Genomic DNA, 11029 nt, shown 5'->3' on the forward strand with positions numbered 1-11029 from the left:
AGTGGTAAGGCATCATTTTTTAAAAATAACAAAAAAATTGAGTTAAGACAATCAAAAATTACCCAAAAGTCGGAGCTAAGGCTTTATTTAATAAGGCATATTTTCAAAAATGTAAAAAAGCAGAAATTGAGTTAAGACCATGATTAGACCCGATATATACTGTAAACATAACACACATACTTTAAAATGGGCTACGAAAGAATTAAGGCACAAAAAATGACAAAACAATTTTTTGTCCAAAATCGAACGTAAGGCATATTAGGAAAAAAAAATAAATAAATTGAGTTAGAACCATCATTAGACCCTAAAAACTACTGCAAATATAATGCACATACTTAAAATGAGCTAAGAAATAAATAAGGCACAAAAAAATTACAAAACTTTTTTTTGTCCAAAATCGGAGGTAAGGCTTTAGTGAGGCATATTTTTCAAAAATTTGAAAAAATTAAGTTAAGACCATCATTAGACCCTAAAATATACTGCAAATATAATGCACATACTTAAAATGAACTAAAAATACAGTAAATCACTAAAAAATAACAAAACTTTTTTTATCCAAAATCGGAAGTAAGGCTTTAGAAAGGCTCATTTTTCAAAAAATTGAGTTAGAACCATCAATAGACCCTAAAAACTACTGCAAATATAATGCACATACTTAAAATGGGCAAAAAATACAGTAAAGCACAAAAAAATGACAACATTTTTATGTCCAAAATCAAATAAGGCTTTAAGGCATATTTTTCAAAAAATTAGAAAATAAATGAGTTAAGACCATCATTAGACCCTAATATCTACTGCAAATATAACACATGTACTTAAAATAGGCTAAGAAAAAATTAGGCACAAAAAATGAAAAAAACATTTTTTTCAACTAAAATCGGAAGTTAATCAATCAATCAATCTTTTATTTGTATAGCGCCAAATCATAACCAAAGGTATCTCAAGACACTTTACAGTAGAGCAGTCTTAAGGACTCTTCATTTTACGGATACACACATATGCATATATACGTATATACACATACATATGTATCCCACACCCAACATGAATTCATCATGGCGGCAAGGAAAACCTTCTGTTAAGCAGCAGGAACCTTGTGTGGATCCCATTCCTATGATGAACAGCCATCCACGTTATGCTGTGTTGGGTGTGTGCAGAGGAAAGGGTGGAGACAGAGTTGTTGAGACTCTGTAACTCCACACTGAGGATCCCATGGACCTGCAAGACAAAAGCCAGAAGGAGAACAGGAGCAAACACACAAGGTAGTAAGCAGACATAGATGGAGTGTTTGAGAGAGGAATGGGACCCTCTCCGGTCCCTCTCTAACCTAAATTGTAAGGCTTTAGTAAGGCTCATTTTTCAAAAAATTCAAAAAAATTTAGTTAGAATCACCATTAGACCCGAAAAACAACTGCAAATATAATGCATATAATTAAAATGAACTAAAAATACAGTAAAGCACAAAAAAATGACAAAACATTTTTTTGTCCAAAATCGGAGGTAAGGCTCATTTTTTTAAAAATTGAAAAAATTGAGTTAAGACCATCATTAGACCCAAAAAACTACTGCAAAAATAATGCACATACTTAAAATGGGCAAAAAATACAGTAAAGCACAAAAAATGACAAATATAAAAGATTACCCAAAAATCACACTTAAGGCTTTAGTAAGGCTCATTTTTCAAAAAATTCAAAAAAATTGAGTTAGAATCACCATTAGGCCCGAAAAACAACAGCAAATTTAATGCACATACTTAAAATGGGCTAAAATTACAAAAATGCACAAAAAATAACAAAAATAAAAAATTACCCATAAATCGGAGGTAAGGCTTTAGTAAGGCATATTTTCAAAAAAAAAAAAAAAATTGACTTAAAACCATCATTAGACCCTAAAAACTACTGCAAATATAATGCACATACTTAAAATGAGCTAAGAAAGAATTAAGGCACAAAAAAATTACAAAACATTTTTATGTCCAAAATCGGAGGTAAGGCTTTAGTGAGGCATATTTTTCAAAAAATTGACTTAAAACCATCATTAGACCCTAAAATATACTGCAAATATAATGCACATACTTAAAATGGGCTAAGAAATAATTAAGGTACAAAAAATGACAAAACATTTTTTTACCCAAAATCGGAGGTAAGGCTTTAGTAAGGCTCATTTTTCAAAAAATTCAAAAAAATTGAGTTAGAATCACCATTAGACCCGAAAAACAACTGCAAATATAATGCACATACTTAAAATGGGCTAAAATTGCAAAAACGCACTAAAAATAACAAAAATCAAAGATTACCCATAAATCGGAGGTAAGGCTTTAATAAGGCAAATTTTCAAAAAAAAAATTGAGTTATAACCATCATTAGACCCTAAAAACTACTGCAAATATAATGCACATACTTAAAATAGGCTAAGAAATAATTAAGGTACAAAAAATGACAAAACATTTTTTTACCCAAAATCGGAGGTAAGACTTTAGTAAGGCTCATTTTTCAAAAAATTCAAAAAAATTGAGTTAGAATCACCATTAGGCCTGAAAAACAACTGCAAATATAATGCACATACTTAAAATGGGCTAAAATTGCAAAAAGGCACAAAAAATAACAAAAATAAAAAATTACCCATAAATCGGAGGTAAGGCTTTAGTAAGGCATATTTTCAAAAAAAAAAAAAAATTGACTTAAAACCATCATTAGACCCTAAAAACTACTGCAAATATAATGCACATACTTAAAGTAGGCTTAGAAATAATTAAGGTACAAAAAATGACAAAACATTTTTTTATCCAAAATTGAAAGTAAGGCTTTAGTAAGGCTCATTTTTCAAAAAATTAAAAGAAATTTAGTTAGAATCACCATTAGACCCGAAAAACAACTGCAAATATAATGCACATACTTAAAATGAGCTAAGAAAGAATTAAGGCACAAAAAAATTACAAAACATTTTTATGTCCAAAATCGGAGGTAAGGCTTTAATAAGGCATATCTTTCAAAAAATTCAAAAAAATTTAGTTAGAACCATCATTAGACCCTAAAAACAACTGCAAATATAATGCACATACTTAAAATAGGCTAAGAAATAATTAAGGTACAAAAAATGACAAAACATTTTTTTACCCAAAATCGGAGGTAAGGCTTTAGTAAGGCTCATTTTTCAAAAAATTCAAAAAAATTGAGTTAGAATCACCATTAGACCCGAAAAACAACTGCAAATATAATGCACATACTTAAAATGGGCTAAAATTGCAAAAAGGCACTAAAAATAACAAAAATCAAAAATTACCCATAAATCGGAGGTAAGGCTTTAGTAAGGCATATTTAAAAAAAAAAAAAAAATTGACTTAAAACCATAATTAGACCCTAAAAACTATTGAAAATATAATGCACATACTTAAAATGATCTAAGAAAGAATTAAGGCACAAAAAAATTACAAAACATTTTTATGTCCAAAATCGGAGGTAAGGCTTTAGTAAAGCATATTTTTAAAAAATTTGAAAAAATTGAGTTAAGACCATCATTAGACCCTAAAAACTACTGCAAATATAATGCACATACTTAAAATGGGCTAAAATTGCAAAAAGGCACAAAAAATAACAAAAATCAAAAATTACCCATAAATCGGAGGTAAGGCTTTAATAAGGCATATTTTTCAAAAAATTCAAAAAAATTGAGTTAGAACCATCATTAGACCCTAAAAACAACTGCAAATATAATGCACATACTTAAAATGGGCTAAAAGTGCAAAAAGGCACAAAAAATAACAAAAATAAAAAATTACCCATAAATCGGAGGTAAGGCTTTAATAAGGCATATTTTCCAAAAAAAAAAAATTTAGTTATAACCATCATTATATCCTAAAACCTGCTGCAACTGTAACACATGTACTTAAAATAGGCAAAGAAAAAATTAAGGCACAAAAAATGACAAAACATATTTTTCAACTAAAATCAGAAGTAAGGCTTTAGTAAAGCTCATTTTTCAAAAAAATCAAAAAAATTTAGTTAGAATCACCATTAGACCCTAAAAACTACTGCAAATATAATGCATATAATTAAAATGAACTAAAAATACAGTAAAGCACAAAAAAATGACAAAACATTTTTTTGTCCAAAATCGAAGGTAAGACTTTAGTAAGGCATATTTTTAAAAAATTTGAAAAAAATGAGTTAAGACCATCATTAGACCCTAAAAACTATTGAAAATATAATGCACATACTTAAAATGAGCTAAGAAAGAATTAAGGCACAAAAAAATTACAAAACATTTTTATGTCCAAAATCGGAGGTAAGGCTTTAGTAAGGCATATTTTTAAAAAATTTGAAAAAATTGAGTTAAGACCATCATTAGACCCTAAAAACTACTGCAAATATAATGCACATACTTAAAATGAACTAAAAATACTGTAAAGCAAAAAAAAATGACAGAACATTTTTTTGTCCAAAATCAGAGGTAAGGCTTTAGTAAGGCATATTTTTCAAAAATTTGAAAAAATTGAGTTAAGACCATCATTAGACCCTAAAATATACTGCAAATATAATGCACATACTTAAAATACGCTAAGAAATAATTAAGGTACAAAAAATGACAAAACATGTTTTTATCCAAAATTGAAAGTAAGGCTTTAGTAAGGCTCATTTTTCAAAAAATTCAAAAAAATTGAGTTAGAATCACCATTAGACCCGAAAAACAACTGCAAATATAATGCACATACTTAAAATGGGCTAAAATTGCAAAAAGGCACAAAAAATAACAAAAATCAAAAATTACCCATAAATCGGAGGTAAGGCTTTAATAAGGCATATTTTCAAAAAAAAAAAAAAATTGACTTAAAACCATCATTAGACCCTAAAAACTACTGCAAATATAATGCATATAATTAAAATGAACTAAAAATACAGTAAAGCACAAAAAAATGACAAAACATTTTTTTGTCCAAAATCGGAGGTAAGGCTTTAGTGAGGCATATTTTTCAAAAATTTGAAAAAATTGAGTTAAGACCATCATTAGACCCTAAAAACTGCTGCAAATATAATGCACATACTTAAAAAAGGATAAGAAATAATTAAGGTACAAAAAATGACAAAACATTTTTTTTATCCAAAATCGGAGGTAAGGCTTTAGTAAGGCATATTTTTAAAAAAATTGAAAAAAATGAGTTAAGACCATCATTAGACCCTAAAAACTATTGAAAATATAATGCACATACTTAAAATGAGCTAAGAAAGAATTAAGGCACAAAAAAATTACAAAACATTTTTATGTCCAAAATCAGAGGTCAGGCTTTTGTGAGGCATATTTTTCAAAAATTTGAAAAAATTGAGTTAAGACCATCATTAGACCCTAAAATATACTGCAAATATAACGCACATACTTAAAATACGCTAAGAAATAATTAAGGTACAAAAAATGACAAAACATGTTTTTATCCAAAATTGAAAGTAAGGCTTTAGTAAGGCTCATTTTTCAAAAAATTCAAAAAAATTGAGTTAGAATCACCATTAGACCCGAAAAACAACTGCAAATATAATGCACATACTTAAAATGGGCTAAAATTGCAAAAAGGCAAAAAAATAACAAAAATCAAAAATTACCCATAAATCGGAGGTAAGGCTTTAATAAGGCATATTTTCAAAAAAAAAAAAAAAAAAAAAAAAAAATTGAGTTATAACTATCATTAGACCCTAAAAACTACTGCAAATATAATGCACATACTTAAAATAGGCTAAGAAATAATTAAGGTACAAAAAATGACAAAACATTTTTTTATCCAAAATTGAAAGTAAGGCTTTAGTAAGGCATATTTTTAAAAAATTTGAAAAAAATGAGTTAAAAACATCATTAGACCCTAAAAACTATTGAAAATATAATGCACATACTTAAAATGAGCTAAGAAAGAATTAAGGCACAAAAAAATTACAAAACATTTTTATGTCCAAAATCGGAGGTAAGGCTTTAGTAAGGCATTATTTTCAAAAATTTGAAAAAATTGAGTTAAGACCATCATTAGACCCTAAAAACTACTGCAAATATGATGCACATACTTAAAATGAGCTAAGAAAGAATTAAGGCACAAAAAAATTACAAAACATTTTTATGTCCAAAATCGGAGGTAAGGCTTTAGTAAGGCATATTTTTCAAAAAATTGAAAAAATTGAGTTAAGACCATCATTAGACCCTAAAATATACTGCAAATATAATGCACATACTTAAAATAGGCTAAGAAATAATTAAGGTACAAAAAATGACAAAACATTTTTTTACCCAAAATCGGAGGTAAGGCTTTAGTAAGGCTCATTTTTCAAAAAATTCAAAAAAATTGAGTTAGAATCACCATTAGACCCGAAAAACAACTGCAAATATATTGCACATACTTAAAATGGGCTAAAATTGCAAAAAGGCACTAAAAATAACAAAAATCAAAAATTACCCATAAATCGGAGGTAAGGCTTTAGTAAGGCATATTTTCAAAAAAAAAAAAAAAATTGACTTAAAACCATCATTAGACCCTAAAAACTATTGAAAATATAATGCACATACTTAAAATGAGCTAAGAAAGAATTAAGGCACAAAAAAATTACAAAACATTTTTATGTCCAAAATCGGAGGTAAGGCTTTAGTAAGGCATATTTTTAAAAAATTTGAAAAAATTGAGTTAAGACCATCATTAGACCCTAAAAACTACTGCAAATATAATGCACATACTTAAAATGGGCTAAAATTGCAAAAAGGCACAAAAAATAACAAAAATCAAAAATTACCCATAAATCGGAGGTAAGGCTTTAATAAGGCATATTTTTCAAAAAATTCAAAAAAATTGAGTTAGAACCATCATTAGACCCTAAAAACAACTGCAAATATAATGCACATACTTAAAATGAGCTAAGAAAGAATTAAGGCACAAAAATATGACAAAACATTTTTTTATCCAAAATTGAAAGTAAGGCTTTAGTAAGGCTCATTATTCAAAAAATTCAAAAAAATTGAGTTAGAATCACCATTAGACCCGAAAAACTACTGCAAATATAATGCACATACTTAAAATGAGCTAAGAAAGAATTAAGGCACAAAAAAATTACAAAACATTTTTATGTCCAAAATCGGAGGTCAGGCTTTAGTAAGGCATATTTTTCAAAAATTTGAAAAAATTGAGTTAAGACCATCATTAGACCCTAAAAAATACTTCAAATATAATGCACATACTTAAAAAAGGCTAAGAAATAATTAAGGTACAAAAAATTACAAAACATTTTTTCATCCAAAATCGGAGGTAAAACTTTCGTAAGGCTCATTTTTCAAAAAATTCAAAAAAATTGAGTTAGAATCACCATTAGGCCCGAAAAACATCTGTAAATATAATGCACATACTTAAAATGGGCTAAAATTACAAAAAGGCACAAAAAATAACAAAAATCAAAAATTACCCATATATTGGAGGTAAGGCTTTAACAAGGCATATTTTCCAAAAAAAAAAAATAAATTTAGTTATAACCATCATTAGACCCTAAAAACTACTGCAAATATAATGCATATAATTAAAATGAACTAAAAATACAGTAAAGCACAAAAAAATGACAAAACATTTTTTTGTCCAAAATCGAAGGTAAGACTTTAGTAAGGCATATTTTTAAAAAATTTGAAAAAAATGAGTTAAGACCATCATTAGACCCTAAAAACTATTGAAAATATAATGCACATACTTAAAATGAGCTAAGAAAGAATTAAGGCACAAAAAAATTACAAAACATTTTTATGTCCAAAATCGAAGGTAAGACTTTAGTAAGGCATATTTTTAAAAAATTTGAAAAAATTGAGTTAAGACCATCATTAGACCCTAAAAACTACTGCAAATATAATGCACATACTTAAAATGAACTAAAAATACTGTAAAGCACAAAAAAATGACAGAACAATTTTTTGTCCAAAATCGGAGGTAAGGCTTTAGTGAGGCTCATTTTTTCAAAAATTTGAAAAAATTGAGTTAAGACCATCATTAGACCCTAAAATATACTGGAAATATAATGCACATACTTAAAAAAGGCTAAGAAATAATTAAGGTACAAAAAATGACAAAACATTTTTTTATCCAAAATCGGAGGTAAGACTTTCGTAAGGCTCATTTTTCAAAAAATTCAAAAAAATTGAGTTAGAATCACCATTAGGCCCGAAAAACAACTGCAAATATAATGCACATACTTAAAATGGGCTAAAATTACAAAAAGGCACAAAAAATAACAAAAATCAAAAATTACCCATATATTGGAGGTAAGGCTTTAATAAGGCATATTTTCCAAAAAAAAAAAAAAAAAAAAAATTTATTTATAACCATCATTAGACCCTAAAAACTGCTGCAAATATAACACATGTACTTAAAATAGGCAAAGAAAAAATTTAGGCACAAAAAATGACAAAACATATTTTTCAACTAAAATCGGAAGTAAGGCTTTAGTAAGGCTCATTTTTCAAAAAAATCAAAAAAATTTAGTTAGAATCACCATTAGACCCTAAAAACTACTGCAAATATAATGCACATACGTAAAGTAGGCTTAGAAATAATTAAGGTACAAAAAATGACAAAACATTTTTTTATCCAAAATTGAAAGTAAGGCTTTAGTAAGGCATATTTTTAAAAAATTTGAAAAAAATGAGTTAAAACCATCATTAGACCCTAAAAACTACTGCAAATATAATGCACATACTTAAAATGAGCTAAGAAAGAATTAAGGCACAAAAAAAGTACAAAACATTTTTATGTCCAAAATCGGAGGTAAGGCTTTAGTAAGGCATATTTTTCAAAAAATTGAAAAAATTGAGTTAAGACCATCATTAGACCCTAAAATATACTGCAAATATAATGCACATACTTAAAATAGGCTAAGAAATAATTAAGGCACAAAAAAATGACAAAACATTTTTTTATCCAAAATTGAAAGTAAGGCTTTAGTAAGGCTCATTTTTCAAAAAATTCAAAAAAATTGAGTTAGAATCACCATTAGACCCGAAAAACAACTGCAAATATAATGCACATACTTAAAATGGGCTAAAATTGCAAAAAGGCACAAAAAATAACAAAAATAAAAAATTACCCATAAATCGGAGGTAAGGCTTTAATAAGGCATATTTTCAAAAAAAAAAAAAAATTTTACTTAAAACCATCATGAGACCCTAAAAACTACTGCAAATATAATGCACATACTTAAAATGAGCTAAGAAAGAATTAAGGCACAAAAAAATTACAAAACATTTTTATATCCAAAATTGGAGGTAAGGCTTTAGTGAGGCATATTTTTCAAAAATTTGAAAAAATTGAGTTAAGACCATCATTAGACCCTAAAAACTACTGCAAATATAATGCACATACTTAAAATGAACTAAAAATACTGTAAAGCACAAAAAAATGACAGAACAATTTTTTGTCCAAAATCGGAGGTAAGGCTTTAGTAAGGCTCATTTTTCAAAAAATTCAAAAAAATTGAGTTAGAATCACCATTAGGCCCGAAAAACAACTGCAAATATAATGCACATACTTAAAATGGGCTAAAATTACAAAAAGGCACAAAAAATAACAAAAATCAAAAATTACCCATATATTGGAGGTAAGGCTTTAATAAGGCATATTTTCCAAAAAAAAAAAAAAAAAAAATTTAGTTATAACCATTATTAGACCCTAAAAACTGCTGCAAATATAACACGTGTACTTAAAATAGGCAAAGAAAAAATTAAGGCACAAAAAATGACAAAACATATTTTTCAACTAAAATCGGAAGTAAGGCTTTAGTAAGGCTCATTTTTCAAAAAAATCAAAAAAATTTAGTTAGAATCACCATTAGACCCTAAAAACTACTGCAAATATAATGCATATAATTAAAATGAACTAAAAATACAGTAAAGCACAAAAAAATGACAAAACATTTTTTTGTCCAAAATCGGAGGTAAGGCTTTAGTGAGGCATATTTTTCAAAAATTTGAAAAAATTGAGTTAAGACCATCATTAGACCCTAAAAACTACTGCAAATATAATGCACATACTTAAAGTAGGCTTAGAAATAATTAAGGTACAAAAAATGACAAAACATTTTTTTATCCAAAATTGAAAGTAAGGCTTTAGTAAGGCTCATTTTTAAAAAAATTAAAAAAAATTGAGTTAGAATCACCATTAGACCCGAAAAACAACTGCAAATATAATGCACATACTTAAAATGAGCTAAGAAAGAATTAAGGCACAAAAAAATGACAAAACATTTTTATGTCCAAAATCGGAGGTAAGGCTTTAATAAGGCATATCTTTCAAAAAATTCAAAAAAATTGAGTTAGAACCATCATTAGACCCGAAAAACAACTGCAAATATAATGCACTTACTTAAAATGGGCTAAAATTGCAAAAAGGCACAAAAAATAACAAAAATAAAAAATTACCCATAAATCGGAGGTAAGGCTTTAATAAGGCATATTTTCCAAAAAAAAAAAAAAATTTAGTTATAACCATCATTAGACCCTAAAACCTGCTGCAACTGTAACACATGTACTTAAAATAGGCAAAGAAAAAATTAAGGCACAAAAAATGACAAAACATATTTTTCAACTAAAATCGGAAGTAAGGCTTTAGTAAAGCTCATTTTTCAAAAAAATCAAAAAAATTTAGTTAGAATCACCATTAGACCCTAAAAACTACTGCAAATATAATGCATATAATTAAAATGAACTAAAAATACAGTAAAGCACAAAAAAATGACAAAACATTTTTTTGTCCAAAATCGAAGGTAAGACTTTAGTAAGGTATATTTTTAAAAAATTTGAAAAAAATGAGTTAAGACCATCATTAGACCCTAAAAACTATTGAAAATATAATGCACATATTTAAAATGAGCTAAGAAAGAATTAAGGCACAAAAAAATTACAAAACATTTTTATGTCCAAAATCGGAGGTAAGGCTTTAGTAAGGCATATTTTTCAAAAATTTGAAAAAATTGAGTTAAGACCATCATTAGACCCTAAAATATACTGCAAATATAACGCACATACTTAAAATGAA

Source organism: Gouania willdenowi, chromosome 7 (genome assembly GCF_900634775.1).
Source record: "Gouania willdenowi chromosome 7, fGouWil2.1, whole genome shotgun sequence".
NCBI lineage: Eukaryota > Metazoa > Chordata > Actinopteri > Blenniiformes > Gobiesocidae > Gouania > Gouania willdenowi.